The sequence below is a fragment of the Protopterus annectens genome, chromosome 3.part1 (genome assembly GCF_019279795.1).
Source record: "Protopterus annectens isolate FY-2018-M chromosome 3.part1, PAN1.0, whole genome shotgun sequence".
NCBI lineage: Eukaryota > Metazoa > Chordata > Ceratodontiformes > Protopteridae > Protopterus > Protopterus annectens.
In genome coordinates this window covers 730,150,795-730,169,908 of record NC_056732.1, presented here as the reverse complement: position 1 = coordinate 730,169,908, position 19,114 = coordinate 730,150,795, and positions in this window count along the sequence as shown.

Sequence of the window (19,114 nt, the reverse complement as noted above, 5' to 3'; positions counted from 1 at the left end):
ATCTTCTTAAAATCCAAGGTGTGTCCTGAAATCTGTCATTATGGGCTGCTGGTCTCTAGCAGCTACTTTGCTTATATTCATTATCAGATTATTATAACAGGGTCATATCACAGTCCTGTTCAGGAAATTAGTACATTTTGTCTCCTCATTTTTCTCCAACCAGCAGCAACCTTTTTGGGCCCCACACAGTCAAGGATGATTAAAGGACCCTCGGCAGCCATGGGTAATGCAGGTACCTAAAGCTGGCTATGTTGTTAGTTTTAGTGTAGAGAATTTCCAGGGCTACTATGTCAGTGGTAAAATATTTAATGGAATTGTGAAGCCTGTTACTTGATAAAATACTATTGTTATAACCAGAGATATTTTTGAATTTTAAAGGGAATATAAATAAGTGTTATTATTACCCACATGGTTTATTAATTATACAATATTGCTTTACTAACTTTTGTTGGTTTGAAAGACATGTTACAAAATATCAAGATAAGTTGTTGTGGTTGGGGCTGCAGGAACAGGAGCCCACAGAGACCACAGGGTTTGCTGGTGTCCACAGCTGGCTATGGTACCCTCTGAGCTAAAAAAATATTCCACAGCAATAGACATTTACTTTTTCACATGAATCACATGATCTCTAAGGGTGGTGCCAGGTCCTGGTCTCTAAGTTTGGTGCCAGGACCAAAGAAACAGAATTATCATGTAGCTGCTCAATGCAAATCAGCCTATTAAAGAAATAAAGAGTACAATGAGAACAGATCACCCTGTATGCCACTAGCAGAATCTTAAGGGTCCTAGAAGATGTAGGGGGAATAGCCCTGATGCATTTTTTGAACCATCAAATTGCAGACAACTTTTAAAGGAATTATATATGTAGTTAATAGGAGGTAAATTTAAGTAGTACACAATCTGCACTGGAAGCCAAAAGTCCAAGCAAAGATTTATGTTACACTGAAGACTTTTATAATCAAAAACATGGTTCACATTAGCTGATATGATAATTAATTAATTAATTAATTAATTAATTAATTAATTAATTAATTAATGTATTTATTTATTTAGTTGTTTATCCTTTTTTGACTGGATTAAACCCCTTAAGATGGTTGCCTCTTTTCAGGGGAGACCTGAGGTGGTATTTATATCACTAGGGGAAATTTAGCAAGGACATCAAGGAACTTCCCCTACTCTTGGTAGTCGGGGGAAGAGTTTGTGTGTCACACATCTTGACTTCCTGTTTCCTGTCCAGGCATGGAGGTAGCCAGGAGGAACAGGGAAAAAACATGGCTGATTCAGCTTTTGCTGAAACTGGAGTGAAAGTTGCTGAAAATGTAGTTGAAATGGTAGAATCGCTTCCAGAAGTTTTTTTCTGATGGTGTGGGTGTAGAGAAAAATAGTGACATTGGAGGAAAAGGAGAATGTAGCTGAAACCGAGATGGATTCAGAGGAAAACTTTCAGAGGAGATTGTTTAAGGGAGAGACAGTTACCTCAGAAAAATGCATAATTACAACTCTCCAATTTGGGGGGGGGTTATGGGATGATTATTTGGAAGAAATGGTAAATCAAAGGGAGCTAGAAAGTGGAGCAGCAATTTCATGGAGCAACATCATGGAAAAAATAGAAGAAGAAAAAGGAGAAGAGACTGCATCAGAAAAAGTTCCAGAAACAAAAATTTATGCACAAACTGTTGGAGAAGGAACAAAGAAGAAAGAAGAAATAAAAGAAACAAAAAAGAAGTATACAGTACATGTGAGCAGTAAAAAAGAAGAAAGTTTGGACAGGTATGAGGTTTGAGAGTCTGTCATAGCACCACTGTGTGTCAAAGCAAAAGAGGTAAGAGCATTTATTTTAATTAATAAAGAGAATTTTTGTGACTTGATATTTGAGACTGGGCAGGCCATGGAAAATTTTTTGGGTGCATATGAACAAAATAAAAATATTTATCCATGGTCAGAATATGTGGTGCAAGCTTTTTACATGCAAAAAAAAAGAACAATGATCCAGTTTAGAACTGAAGCTGAAGCAAAAGTACTGAAAGAACGTTTGTTAAATATATGTAAGGAAGTAATGGACACTACAAAAATATATGATGAAAGAAGACTATGGACTGGGGGATGAGAATGTGGAGTAACACTGAAAATGTAAAATGATAATATTATGCATGTACCTAGCATTATTAATGTTCATGGTAATAGGGGTTTTGTGAAATACAGGGGTCAACCAAAGACTTGTTATTTTTGTGGAAAGACTGATCATTTAATCAGTGAATATGAAAAATGTTGCATAATGCAAAAAATGTGATTTAAAGTACAAAAATGTGGCAATACTGGTCATTCATGGCTAGAATGTGAAATGAATGTGCAAGAAAATAAACATGAAAATGAAGTTATAAAGGAGAAAGAGAAGAATGTGTTACACAAGAAAATGTACAAAAATGTGTGATTAATAAAGAGGTTGTACAAGAAGTTGAAAAAGTAATAAGGAAAAAGAAACAGAGGAAACAAATGAGGAAGAAGCTAACTGGCGTACAGTAAGAAATAAAAATAATTCAATAGGAAAAATGGTTAAAGAAAGGAAAAGAAAATTTAAAAATGTAATGCTTAGAGAAAATAAGAAAGAAAAGGGATAACACTTTTATTATACTAACTGTTTTTAAAAGCTGAAAATAGCTTTAAATGTGAACAGTATGAAAAATATTAAGAGGAGAATAGGTATATTACAATGGTGTGCTGCAGTAGACGCACATATTATTGTTTTAGAAGGCAGATTATTAACAGAGGAAGAAAGAACACAAACTGAAAAAAACTTTGAAATGGTGGGGTAGTTTGGAACATGGGGAAAGAAATGTGCTTAGGCATATGTATATTATATCAAATAACCATTAAAATATTAGATGTAACCTTAGTGCAACTAGGACAAATTACAGTAATAGACTTGAAATGGAAAAATATGTGTAAAGAATTATAGTTTTATATGCATATATAGCAAAAGAGAGAGAGAGAGAGAGAGAGAGAAATGATGTTTAAATATATTATTGAATATGTTTGTATAAATATGGCCATTATAGTGGTGGGTGGTTTTAATTGTAATTTAAGAAAAAATAATTGTGATGTTAAAATGGTCAAAAAAGTATGAGAAGTAGAAAGTTAAGTGTATGGGAGAATAACCACTGGACCTACAAAAGAAATGAAATTAGGAGAGAAATTGATTCTTTTTTAATATCTGATAGTTAAAAACTAAAGAAAAAGGAATTAAGTATGCTGGATTTTCAGAACATATGTCTATATTGGTTAAAGTACAGGAAACATAGAATAGGAAAAGGAATAAAAATAATTAATGTAAAGGTATTAGATTTAGAAGAGAAAAAAGAACTTATGGAATTATGGAAAAATCATATCAATATGAGATAGTTTTATGAGAATTAGACTGTTTGGTGGCTTAACTTTGAAGAGAAATATAAAAAAAGTGCTTTTAGAATGTGTAAGGAAGAAAAGAAGAAAAGAAAAAAGAGATATAAGATATTAAGTCAAGAAATATTCATAGACTTATTAGAGAGGAAAAAATCATTTTATGAAAAAGAAAGAGAATATATAAAATAAATCAAATTAAAATTAACTCGTTATGTAAAATATTGTTTACAAGGAAAGAAAGAAGAGGTAGCACCATATTTGAGTAAAATAATAAAAGAAGGAAAAATAATAAGATAATTAAAGCATAAGGAAGGTAAGCAAATAAGACTGCAAAAAGGAATATATGAAATAATTAAAGAATATCTATTGGAATTATTTGTTAAAAAAAGAAAACATACAGAACAAATTTATAAAGGTGAAAAATTAAATAATGGAGATAATAGATATTTAGAACAAAAAATAACTATGAAAGAATGGAATGAAATTGTAAAAGGTATTAACATGAGCTCTACAACAGGACTGGATGGAATTGAATAAGGCATGTATGAAGAAATGAAGGAGTGGCAAAAAATAATTTTCATACAAGTTATGAATGAATCGTTAGAAACTGGAATTAATGAGACAGTGATATGTACAAGAGTTATAAAATTTATATTTAAAAAGGAAATACAGAGGAGATAAAAAATTGGAGACCTATTACATTGAATAATATGAATCATAAAATGTTCATGAGAATAATAACAAAAAGGTTAAAAAAGAAAATGGATATAATATATGACCAAAATGAATTCAGAAGAAAAGGAAAAGGAAGTCAAGAGTTATTATAGATAATAAGTGAAATAATTGATTGTATCATAAATAAAAATGTAGAAGTGAATGTTATGATAGGAGATATAAGTACAGCCTATAATAGTCAATATAAATCATTATGGGGAATTTTGCAGGCATATAATGTAAGCAAAAAATATTACAAGTAATAAAATCAGTTCATGAAAGGAACTATGTAAAACTAAATGTAAAAGGCTGGATTTGGGAGGAAATAAAAATAGGATGTGGAATAAAGCAGGGAAGCCCAGCTAGTAGTGTAATTTTCTCATTAGTTATGAATGTAATAGTGAAAGAAATCAATAAAATGTCAAGTAGTGGATGGATACAAAATGATGAAGGAAGTACAATTGCCAATAATGTATAATTATGTGGATGATATTGTACTAATTGCTAAAAATAAAGTATGGATGGAAGAAGTAAATGAAAAATTAAGGATAAATGAAAAAAATGGTTTAAGTATAAATAAAAAGTAAAGGATCTAGTTTTGAAGGTATGATAGGTTCAATGAAAAATATATAGATATATTAGGAATAATATTTGGAAGGAATGAATACAGACAATAGGATAATGTACTCTAGGAAGTAAAGGGTATGACTGTTTTTGGAAATCATATAGATTGTCATATAGAAAAAAGCACACTTGTTGAACACCATGGTAATAGGAAAAATTGCTTATGTTGCTAACATCTATACAATTTCTATTAAGTATAAAAATGAAATGATGATTATATTTTTTATTTATATGGGGTTCTAGACTGTATCCATTCAAGAGGGGGATTCTATATATGAAGAGCAAGGAGTCTTGGGTTTAACAAACACAATAGTACATACAACATCTTTAATTTTATATAAGGTATTAAAAGAAATTATGGAGGAAAATAAAAACTTGATAGAAATGATACTATATTATAAATACAATGAATTGTGGGAAGGAAATGAAGTTTAAAAAAGGAATAAAAGCATTGTGAATGAGGAAATGAAAAAGCACCAAAACTAAATTGTGTTATGGAAAATAAAAAAGAATATATGTGAAAAAATAGAAACTAATGGTACTTAAATATTATAAAAGCATTCTATTGCATTGATCCATGGAAAGATTTAGAAATAGATAAGAAAAAAGCCATAATGATGACATATAATAACTATAAAAAGATTAAAGAATGTAATTATTTTTTATGGAGATGGTCTATTAGAAGATTGCAGTTAAGGCAATTATGCCATAAAAGAAAAGGCAAGATAGAATATCTAATAAATGTGGAGAATTTGAGACTACTGCGCATGTGTTTTTGAAATGTGAAAGAGTTAATAATTTGTAGAAAGAAATATGTAAACATAATAGGGTGAAAATGTGTTAAAATCTGAGCAAATAAAAATGGACATAATAGAATTTGGTTATTATAGGGCAGGAAAAGTGAAGAAAATGAACAGAGTAATATTTTATGTTTCATGGACTATATGGAATGAGAGATTAAATGAAATCAAATACAATGGAAAATAGACTTTGACAAAGATTCTGGAGAAAATAATGTTTTGGTTATGGATAAAATAGTGGGGAAATGTTTAAATTGAAGTGTATAATGTATGGAGTTTTGTAAATAGATGAAAATAATGTAAATATGTAAATATGCAAATAATATATAATGTAAACATGTCATTGTTATGAGTGGGACCCAGTTTGCAGGAGCACTTCCTGTTTCCATTCCTGGTGCAGAGGTGGCCTGGAGAAAGAGGAAGGCAGTTGGAGAGAGGGAAGAAGATAATGGAGTGGTGAGTAAATGGGAGGAGAAAGCAAATATTGAGACCAGAGAATGTGTACATGATTCTGAGGAGATGTTTCAAAGAAATCTGTTTGATGGAGATGAGTCAGCAAAGATGGATGTATAATTACAACCCTCCAGCTGGGAGTGTTTGTGGGTGATTTACTTAAAGAAATGGTGATGCAGAGTGAGCCACAAAATGAAGGAGACATTTCCTCTGGGGGGCATTATGGAGGAAATACAAAAACTGGATGCAGAGACAATCCTGAAGAATAGTGGTGAAATGGAAAAGAAAACATGCAGAGAAAGTAAAAGAAGGCAAAATGTGCATAGCAAAAAGGAAGGTAGAAGAAAATTAAAAATGAAAAACAGAAGTATGTAGTATGGATTCAAAGTAAAGAAGACAAAGAAATGGGTGTGAGACAATTTAATAGCTCCTTTGGGTGTTAAAACACATGAGGTAAGATAATTTATTCTTATTAACAAAGAGACATTTTGTGACATTATATTTGAGACTTTTTCAATGGAAAATTTTCTTGGAGAATATGCAAAAAAAAAAAAAAAAAAAGAAAGATTGCAATCCATGGAATCTTTTATGTGATAAAAACATTTAACAGGAAAACAAAAAGAAAATTCATGTAAAATTTCAAACAGAGGTAGAAAGAGAGACTTTGAGAGGACACTTGAAAACTTTATGTGAAGAAGTACTGGACATTACAAAAGTTTCTGATAAAAGGAGTTTATGGACTGGTATTGTAATTTTGTGTTAAAAATGGAAAGAGAGAAAAATATACATATAACAAGCATGATACATGTGGAGGGGAAAATGGGTGTCATAAAATACTGGGTGAAATACAAAACATGTCTTTTTTGTGGAAAAGAAGGATATTTGATAAGTAATGACAATGAAAGGAAATGTTATGGAGAAATGGGACATTATGCAAAAAACTGAATTAAAATGTTGTAAAATAACAAAATTGAACATTCATGGATGGATTGCAAAAACGAAAATAAGAGTATGGAAAAAGAAAAAGAAAGGGAATAAAATGAACAAAGAGAAGAAATTTTAGAAGTAGTAGAAATAGAAGAGAAATTAAATGAGCAAAAGTAATAAAGAGGACATAGAACAAGGTTCTGAAAGAATTATGTTGGTAAATGGGTAAAAGACAGAAAAAGAAAATTTAAAGGGATACGCATAAAAGAAAAAAGGGAAATGGATGAAAAATTATATATATATATATATATATATATATATATATATATATATATATATGGTTTCACTTCAGAAGCCTGAATGATCACAAGCCTGAATTGCATAAGCCAGAAGACCAAAAGTCTGAAATTTTATAAGCCTGAAAACTCAAAACCCTAACTCCCATAAGACTAAAAATATACAGAACACAAACAATGACACACAAAAACACATACAAGACAAAGGATAGCAGTTTTCACCAAGTATGGGCAGGGGGGCAAGCCCCCCTGTACCCCCACACCCCTTGCTAATTAAATATATCAACTCTGAGATTCCATTTTAGTGTAGTGAAGTGCAATCTTGGAGTTAATATATATATATATATATATATATATATATATATATATATATATATATATATATATAGAGCAGGGGGTGTGGGGTGCAGCCCCCCGCATGGGGGATTAGGGGGGCCCTCCTGCTTATATTTGGTGGAATATAATCTGTTTTGTGTTGTCTTCAGTCAGTATATGTATCCTATTTGTTTTCAGTCTTATGGGATTCAGGCTTTTGAGTTTTCAGGCTTATGAAATTTCAGGCTTTTGGTCTTCCAACTTATGCAATTTAGGCTTGTGATCATTCAGGCTTGTGAAGTGAATCCATACATACATACATATATATATATATATATATATATATATATATATATATATATATATATACAGCTAATGATTGGGCCGTGTTATAATGGTTAAGATGGTTGACTCATGACAAGGTACAGTGTTTGATTCTTACCTTTAGGAGGGAAATTGACTAGGTTTAGAATGCCCTATTAAGAAAGCTAGTGTAGTAGTTAGCTATAAACATATGAAAAACATGAATAAAAGGGAAAATGGAAATTTTAGAGTGCTTATTGTAAATGTGACTAGTATTAAGAATATAATAAGAAAAACAAGGATTTTGGAGTGATGTAATGCATGTGTTGTAGATGTAATTATATTAGAAGACAAAAGATTTTTAACAAATCAAGAAAGATTACAAACAGAGTAATTATAGGGAGGAGAGATAATATCAAATTTGTGAAATGAGAGATGTTCTAGAATAGTCATATTCTGTACAAATACAGTAAAGATAATAGATTTGACTTTAGCAAAAATGGGAAGATTAACTATTGTAGATTTAAAATGGAAAGAACAGATATATATATATATATATATATATATATATATATATATATGGGTCTACTCCAAATAAAAGAAAGACCACTTACCCGAAAATGAATTTACTGAGACGACAACACCAAAATGTTATATTACCGAACAACGGTATTACTGATTTAGGATACAGGGGTAGTATGCACTTGGCCAACAAAGAATGAAAACACAGACCACAGCATGTCAAACCCACCCACACCCCGTAACTAAATATACTAACTCCAGGATTGCACTACAGTGGGGAAGAGGGTAAATTTACCCATGTTACCATGTCAAATGAATTCCTGTAGTCTGTCATAAAAAAAATATCTTTATAAAATGGTTGCTTTTCCTTAGGCTTGGTTCCACTGATTGTATCCCTGTATCTAGAGTGTCAAACTTCTCAGTACCATCCCACTGTCTGCCTCTAACACAGATTCACATGCTTATACTCTATTATCTGAAACTAAAAATGCTAACTATTCACAATCCACAAGTCATTAGCTTCTGTCCAATTCTTCATTTAATGTATCTTACCTTCTGTTAAACAGATCCCCTTTTCCATGCAACTCCAACCTTTGTCTGATTTCTACAAATGAATTATCCACTCCTCTCTTTCATATTCACTCACTTCCTAGCTCTTCACTCACACATTTCTCACACTTGTCACTCATTCCACCCCTTCTATTTTTTTTTTTGTTATACTTCCAACTGCATTTTTTCATATGACTTTCATTCCTTTGCCTCTGTCTCCAGTAAACTTTCTTGGACATTATCCCACGTTTCTTCAGATAAGGTCCACTGTTAAGAGTCATTGGCTGATCAGCTCCCATATCATCAATTAAAATTTGTTGACACCTATTTTGTCAAGTGCAAACTGTGGCCTAAGGAAGTTTCTCCCTTACTTCCAAGGTTGTGAAATCTCTGATTTAGTATATTAAGAGTCTCTAAGGGTTTAGTGCCTTAGGCAGTTAGCACCTTGCAAATGCTTTTTGGAGTTTCCATTTCTGTCATGGTGTGTTGGAGTCAACCTAGGTTTCATCAGTGTTAGCTATGGATCCCATCAGATCTCTACAAGCAACAATATTTATAGCTGTAATCTGATACTATACATTTATCTTGTGTCACATTTCATATGTCAGTAGGTATGTTTACATTTTATTTTTACCAGGTAGAACATCAAATTTGTTTTTAAAACATTTGATAGTCTTCATATACAACAAATATCAAGACTGGATTTATATTCAGCTTATATTACACTAGTACTCATTTGTGCTTAGATCCAAGATATTTAGTTATCTGCTTAAGCTCAAAATACAGTTATCAATGTGTAAATATTGTATCACTTAGTTTCTTTAACGTTTGTTTTAGGTATCAACAATGTAGTAATATTCAGAGGATAAGGAGGAATAGATGCCTGCCATTGTTTCTTTCTTAACCTGCACTGACAAATGCATTATTTTTCTTTTCTGTTGTAACATCACTTGAGTATTACTATGAGACCCATACCTCTGTACCTGTTAGAGCAAAAAATCTGAACAAAACCATAAATAATGGGGGGCAAAAGCACAAAAATAGGGACAATTTTTAAATATTGTTTTTACAAACTTAAAAAGTTGCTGGAATAACAGGTTTTGCTTTAGCATGAAGTTTCTGAAAGATATAAAGTCTGAAACTCAAATCTCTTTTACTATTTTCTGTCTTCACTCTTACTGCCTTCTCTTTTCCCTCACCCCCTTCTTTCCTCAAACAGGTTAAACTGCTACAACTTCGTACGGGCATCATTTTCAAATCTAGGTGCTTAGGATTTTCCTCTCTCTTCCCCCCTTGGCTGACCTGGTGTGACTCACAGTGTATGTAGCTTCATTGTATGGATTTTTTTTACTGTTTTTTGTGTGTAACTGAATGACCTGATGCTAAATTCTGATACTGCACAGACTGCTCTATTTTTGTTGCAGAAGCTCTTTAAGTAGCTAGTGACTTTACTGAATTTTTGTGGTAATACTTGTGTTTAAACTGAACCTATACCTAGAAAAGTGATAATCAGAGCTACTACTTGCTGCATATGTTTTTAATGTTTAAATTGCTCACACACATTGAATAAGTGCTTTTATGACCAGAATAACTTGTGCTAGCTATACCTGAATTGCTTGTACTGACAATTTTCCGGTTGTACAATTGTGAACAATTGATTTAGTTTTTCTGGTATATCTGTAAAATCTGGGAAGTGTTTGTTATTTACTGCATTGCTCTCTTGGTAAGGTTTCTTAGCTATAAATCCTAGTCCATTCTGAAGTGTGCTACTTTACCCCCCCCCCAAACCTTTCTGAATGTACTATTATAAAATAACTGCCTGTTGCTGCCTTAATGCTTACCCCAGAATCTCTGCTTTTCTCTTTTCCGAGTTGAACTCTGCATTTACCTACACTAGCATACTGCATCTCCTGCATAACAGTGTCTACAGGATTGCAATTTTCTACCACAGTCTCTAACAACAAAAACTGTTTTTCTCCCAGCAATTAATCAGAGCAGGTTACACAGAAAAAAAAATTGTTAAGCTTTCTCTTACAGTGCTGTGTAACTAAGTGAGTCACTATTTTGGTCAGCCATAGGGCTCTTTTCTACTTGAGTGTTTGCCTCCTACCCCTGTAACTAAAGTACACTGACTCTTACATTTGTCTCTCTCACCCTAATTTTTACAGGTATACCTTGTACCTTTTTGGCTTTCTACACTCAGACATAGATTCCTATTTAAAAGTTTTACTTACTTGTCTGACATTTGAACAAGTAACCCTTGTAAAAATCCTCACAATTGTATACTATTGGTCTGTCTTTCCCGCTAAACATAAGTAACATTAATGTGCTGAGTGCAGGTTTTAGCCCCATTACATTAAACTTACCTCTGGTGTGGTGTTTTGAGTCAATCATGGTCTCCCTCTAACCACTCCTACTGCCTTCTCTTTTCTCCCACCCCTCCTCTTTCCTCAAACAGGTTAAACTGCTACAACTTAGTACAGGCATTGGTTCATCCCTCCTCTGCTTGCCCTCGCTTCGCACACAACCCTGCCCCTGGTGCTGCTACATTTATTAGCACTAGACCACACCCCACTTTTTTAAACCAATCAGTAACAACTTGTTACTTAACAGCACCACCCTCAACCTGATACCACTAGTCCTATAACTCTGCTATTCCTTTTGCCTAGGTTTCAAGCCTCATTCAGCTATGCTATCACACAAAATACTCTTATTATCTCTTCTACTACCCCTGTTACTCATCCCATATCTCCTTACCACCTACAAATATCATGGTAACCCAGGTTTCCACTACCCTAAATTCCAAACATCCATCCCATCTACAACAGATAATAATGCACCCTTACTCACCTCCCTCATGCTTACCTCCTTAACCCTAAATACTACTACCATCTTACTAGACCTAGTTACATTAGTCCTAAAACTAGACACTATTACAAAACGTTATTCAAAATCTTAAAACTCATACTCGGGATACACTACAACCTCACAAAGGATGGCAACATCCACCCAAACCCTGATCCATCCCCACCTGTTGACCTTAATCCCCCTACTATATCCCCCTACCAACATAGCTCCAACAAATAGACCTCCTAACTCACTGCTGGCCTGTCATCTAAAAATCAGGAGCATAAATAAAACAGCACCTGCATGCCCTCTTAGCTGTTCATTCCCCAGATATATTATGCCTAACAGAATCATGGCTAAAGCCTGCCACCAAGGACCATGAGATTCTGCCACCAGGGTACAATATGTTTCAACTAAACCGTACCACCAGAAAGGGTGGTTGGGTAGCCATACTTTACAAGTCTACCCTATCTGTCAGCATAGACACCCAACAGCCACCCCAGTTCAATAATGCTGAGATTCTTATCTCAAAACTACAAATTAATAAAAACAAAAATATAAACTTTGTCTCTGTCTACATTCTCCCAGGGAGGAACACAGAAACTTTAGAATACTTCTTATATTGGTTATCCAATAACTACCCCCAAGAAACAATTGTTCTTGAGGATTTCAACATTGACTGGAACACTTGCTCTTGTGAAACCCCCACAACCCACATAAACCTCTATGGATTTAGTCAATCATAACCTCCCCACCAGGACAGGAAAACCCAATAACAAGGAAAGTACCCTAGACTGGATACTCATTAATACCCATCTTCAATCCTATAAATCAGACACTTTGCCTGATGACCTAAGTGACCACAGTCTCACCTATGTAATTAAGTTGAAAGTAGACTGCTCCTACCAACCCACCTATAGAACATTAAGAAACAACAAAAATTTTATTCTCTCCAAGTTTCAAAATGAACTCAAGGCATGCAACTGGTCAGTACTAAAAAGTCTCCCCCTAGATGAAGCAGTAGCATACTTTAACACCAAATTCCTTGCTATTCTTAACTCCCATGCTCCCAGCAGCTCTATTAGAACCAAAGTTAATATTGCACTGTGGCTTTCTAAAGATACCAATACCAAAATTTCACTCAGAAACAAAGCATGGGCCACCTACCAAAAAACAAAAGCCCCACTTGATTAGCTAAGATTCAGACAACTAAGGAAAGACATCAAAAAATCTATAACCTTAGACAAAAAGTACTACTACCATCTACTGCAAGAACACCAAAACAAACCTCAAACGTTCTGGGCAGGAATAAACAAACTACTCCACCCAGGCCAAACCGACACTCCACCCCCCTCAGCTTCCCAACAAAAATCCCCAGTAGACATTGCTAATAACTTTAACAGCTTCTTCACAGAGACTATCCAGTCTCTAGCCAGCCAACTCTCTCCCAATGGCTCTAATTCTAATACAACCACACTCAGTACCCAAACATACTTCACCTTCCTACCTGTTCCTACTCAACTTATTCATGCCCTACTTAAGAAACTAAGACCCACCATCTCAGCTGTCGACTTCCTCCCAGCAGACTATCTGCAAAAGGCTGCTGACATCATAGCATACCCCATCTCAATTTTGATCAACAGAGCTTTATCTGAAGCTACTGTACCCACTATATGGAAAATCTCCCATGTCATACCTCTCCATAAAGGAGGCAGTTCCACTGAACTGTCAAACTTTAGACCCATAGCTATTCTGTCACCTCTAGCTAAAATTATGGAGAAGTCTGTACACATACAACTCATGCACTACCTCACACAGAACAAGCTGTTGTCCAGCTTTCAGCATGGCTTTAAGCCACACCACAGAACTACTTCTGCCCTCCTCTCTTTCTCTAATGTCATTAACCACAATTGCAATAATAACAAACTATCCTCAGCACTCTTTCTAGATCTGTCCAAGGCTTTTGACATGGTTGACCACAAAATGCTTATAAATACCTTGAAGGCCTTCTCCTTAAACAACCATACACTCCAATGGTTTCAATCCTACCTGCAGGGTAGGCAACAGGTAGTCCTATGGCAGGACAAGCTATCATCTCGCTTACCCATCACATTAGGAGTCCCTCCCAAAGCTCAGTACTAGGAACCCTTCTTTTCTCCATCTTTATCAACAATCTTCATTCAGTCATCCCGGATGCTACCTGCATTCAATATGCAGATGACTCCACCTTGATTTGTTCTGGCACCTCACCAGCTACTCTATTCACATTAACCCAAAATACCTTCAATACAGTGGAAAAATGGTTCTCCAATCAACATCTAATCCTAAACCCCAACAAAACTAAGCTGCTCCTCTTCACCCCCACACGCAGGACCCCCCCTGCCATCCTTCAGCATAACCGCAACAATGGCACTATCATCTCCCCAGAAGCCCAAACTAATCTACTGGGTGTAATAGTTTATAACAACCTGAAGTTTGATGCGCATATCAATCAAACTATCAAAACCATTAATAAAAAACTTGGCTCTCTTTACAGAATCAAAGCTTTCCTTACCCCACTTGCTAGAACTGCAATTGCCCGTTCCCATCTACTATCAACTCTTCTCTATGCCTCACCTCTATTTTGCAACTTAAACAAAACAGATCTTAATAAACTATCATCCTGCTAAAATCACATTGCCAGATTTGCTACTGGCACAGCCTACCGGACACACCACTGTCACAACCTAAATCACCTAGGATGGCTTGAACTGCCTAGCCTACTGCAGTTCAACCAGCTAATAGTGGCACATAAAGTCCTTTACCAACCAAAAAATACACCTGCACTAAAAAATATTATCAGCCCCTACACCAGAACCCAGCCACTGCGATCATCCACATCATCCACTAGACTCCTAGTTCAAACATACAAATCCAACTATTCAGCTGGGGACTCTCTGTTTGCCAACTCTGTTGGAAAAACATGGAACAGACTCTCAGTTGACTTCACCCTAGAACCCTCACTAACTCGATTCAAAAATAAACTCAAGAAATATTTAAAAACTCATTGGTTATGTCCTTGCACTAACCCCAACTAGTGACCTCTCTATTACTTGGGTGCCTTACCTTTAACTACTTCTAATTTTTTTCTACCACACCATTTCATGAAGGGTCAATTGCATAACTGCTGCTCAATGTGTCTTAAACCTGAATGTAATGTTATGTGTATATATATATATATATATATATATATATATATATAAAACTTTGAAAATAATGTTATGTTTTCTAAAGTGTTTTATAATAAGTTAGTACTATATGTGCTAAATGCTGGTATTGCTTATGACTGTAATCTGCTTGAAACTAGCATTTACTAAATGTTCAATGTGTACTATTATCTTGAAGCTTTTCTCCCTGGGCCTGTGCTGAAAATGATATATATCGAGTCGGACTATCCCAGTCAACAAATGTAAAATAAATACATAAAATAAAAAAATAAAATAATGACTTGCCAGAAATCCACAATTTTATGAAAAATGGGTCAAAATATGAGGCAAAAATCTGGACATTCTCTGAAAATCAGTACAGTTGAGAGGTATGCTATGAGTATATTCATATCTGCTCCTGTGGAAGTTATATTTGTATTGTAATTTATGATAGCAAGTCTTCCATGACTTGAAGCCTCTCTCTCTCTCTCCCCCCTCCCTCTCAGCCTGTACTGTAAATGGCCTCTTAATCGCAAGATCTCCTGTTCAACATGAATGAATGAATTTGGCACATTTAGTAGGAAAACTAGTATCAATTAACTAATCCAAACATACAAATAGATAGTTTTAAAAATGAAAATGGAGAGTTCATTCTAAAAAAAAAAATCTATGGTAGTAATATTTTTAATATGAAAAGTACTTTAACACTCTTAAAGCAGCCTTTAATTTATTTTATTTTTTATGTTTACTCATGCGTTTATTTTGAGCTAGGCTTGTGTATAATATAAATGTTCTTGTTTGTATGGTAGACATTTACAAGAAATGTGTTTATAAAGTACACATACCACATTCGGATCATAGCCTTACTCTTGATAGGGTTGTACTATACTTCAGACTTGTGTATATAAGTCAATGATGTTGATTCTAATACATATAAAGTGAACAAAAAAGCACAAAACTAGACCCAGTAGACTAAATAGAACATTAAACTATAATTATTCACGTTATAATTTGAAATTGGCACTATTGCTTTAAGTGGTGATTTGCCAGATGGCTTATGCATATTATGAGTGCAAACACATAAGTCTGAAATATCTCAAACAGCTTAACTGCTAAACTGCCATCAAAGTGGCTTTGACCCCCCCCCCCCAAAAAAAAAGCTGATCTTGACTCAATTAACAAAAGTATTCACCCTTTGATTAGGCCTAATAAGCTAATAAAACACTTTGTTGTAATGAAAAAAAATATATTTATACAAACTGGGGAATGGAAGACAAGGCCGACTGCCATTATAGGACTCAGATGTTGGTAAGGTGTATGTGCGCCACAGGTATCAGAGAAGGATGACAGACCATGCCAATAACTAGCACCAAAATACTACCCTCAGAAATGCTCAAAAGAAAAGGTAGAGTAGGAACATTGTAAATGTGCCAGTATTTTTGGACATGCAGGCACCCATCTTGGGGACTTTCTTTGGTGAACCACAAAAAAGGGTTATGAGGGTAATAACAAAGAGATGCCAATAAAAAGTGACCTTATACAGAATGCACCTCTCAGCCTGTGCTATTAGAATAACAACAATTGTTAAACTGATCACTGATGACACCATAAGTCACTATTAACCATTGCTAATTACTTTTTTAAAATTAGCTCACCCAATACCTTTGTATTACTTATATAGATGTGCTGTTCAAAGAGAAGATTTTAAAAAAGTGTGTCTATTTTTTGAGAGGGCTCTGGGCTGCTGCCTCTTGCTCCTGAATTCTGGACAGGCAGTTCTCCACTGATGATATTGAAGGTTCGGAAAATCATTTCTTGAAAGTTCAGCAACTATTATGCTTGTGCTGAAAGATAATTGCACTAGCAGTGGCTATGTCTGAAGATAATCTGGCTGAAATCACTCCAGTGGCTCTACTTGATACAGGCACTGGGAACTAACGTTGGGCGGCACGATGCCAGGGCACTTCTATCGGCTAGGCTTGTAAAGGCTCCAGGGCCATTAGCCTAGTACACACCTATGAACCTATGAGATGTAATACAGTGTCCTACATACCTCCTGTTTTCCTTGGTGAAAGACAAAAGAAAGAAAACAAAAAACACCAAACAGTCTTGCCAACTGACAGAGAAAATGGCAATATCAGTACAATTTGAAAAAAAATAAGGACAACGTGATGACGTTGAATGCTCCCTTGTCTTAGGATAAGTTTCTGAAAAAAATATCCTTAATCAAAGACCTGCTGTCCTTATTAATTATTTTGAACAAAGTTTTGGCCAAGTTTCTTTTAAAAAATAATGCTCCACTTTTTTGAGTAGGATATCAGATCGAGGATATCTTGTTTGAAACCAAGAGGAATTCTGGAATATCTCAAAATGTATTACAGGGGAATATGCATGCCAACCAATATTAAACTGCCTTGTTAACCTTTGTGGCTGTATATCCACCCAGCAGTCTACCCTCACAATCATACGTTAGACTCATAGGTTCAAAGGTACTTACTAGGATTTTGATCCATTTGAATCTTATGAAGCTTAACCCCATATTATCATGGTAATTATTAGTCATTATATGTGTAATATGAGTCAAAAAAGATAGACCAAACAAGTATTTGCTGGGATCCTTACATGTTTCCTCTCTCCATGTGTACCATTGCTGCTAAAATGGGATAAATTGGTGGTAAAAAATAACTCTAATATTATAATTAAACAAGCAGATTGGACAAACACAAGTATTTTGATTCTGTTTTGAGTTTGTTGAAGGATGTTACAGCATTTAAAAATATATCATACTCAGAAGTAAAGAAATGTATATCTTACATAAACATGTGTATTTATGATTTGCAATTATCTTGTGATATTTCAATAGATTTATTTCACAATTATATGGCATACCCAAAGTCCATAAATCTAGAGATAATCCACCAATGAGACCAATAGTCTCTGGCAATGGCTGGGCTACTGAGCCTATTTCCCTATATTTGCAAAAGCAATTGGGTCCCTTGTTGTCCCATTGCCATGGAGATTCAGTTGACTTCTTGAAGAAATTGAAGTGTTGGCATATGAAAGCTAATAACTTTGATATAACCTATGGGCCTATATATCTGGTAGTTATGGATATAACTTCTTTATTTACTGTTATTCGAATGACCTAGGCCTTGACTCTATCGTTGTTCAAATTTTACAACTAGGCATATTGAGAACATATGTATGTTGCTTGATGTGGTTTTACGTAATAATGTGTTTATTTTCAATGAAGAATACTACTTGCAGTTAACAGGCATAGCAATGGGTACTCCCATAGCAAATACCTATGCTAATTTAGTGCTGCATGAATGGGAGAGAATACATATTTTTGATGGGGCGAAATATATAAATGAGAAAGTTAGGTTTTACCAGAGATTTGTGGATTTTGTATGGAGAGGTTCCTTGACTGAACTCACAGAATTTGTTGACCATCTTAATGATACTACTAATATTTTAAGATTCAAAATGGAATGTTCTAACGTTGATATAAATTTTCTAGATGTTAATTTAACAATATAAGGTAATTATATATTAACCTCAATAGATAAAAAGAGGTATGTAGATACTTACATGCATCTAGTATGCATGCTTCTCATGTGTTCCAGGGTATTGTAAAAGCACAACTTATGCGTGTAAGTAGAATGAACACTACTGAAATGATTTTTTTGAAACAGATGGATGAAACGCAAGGAATTTATTGAGAGTGGATACTCTAAATCATTGTTAACTGATATAAGGAAGGAAATAGAAACCAACAGGAGCTCACTTTATAAGCCTACCTTCAGTTGCAATTTTGATGATACCCCACCATCTATTACATCTAAAGATGAGAAATTAAGGTTTATTACCTCTTATACCTCTAGATCACATATAGTTAAGAATATTATAAGTAAATATTGGAAAGTACTTCTTGCACAGGATGACATTGCTGCATTGGTAGGCATGAGACCATCTTTTATGATAGGAACAAGTTTGTTATGTTATAAAGATTTTAACATCAATACTATTAAACAGTCTTTTGTTGTCATAATTGCAGTTGTTGCAATGATATAATTTCTTCTAATAGTATGGATCTGGGTTCTAATAGTATGTTCCAACATCCAGTATCCAAAAGAATATTTGTATTTCATGATTTGGCAACGTGTATATCTAATAATGT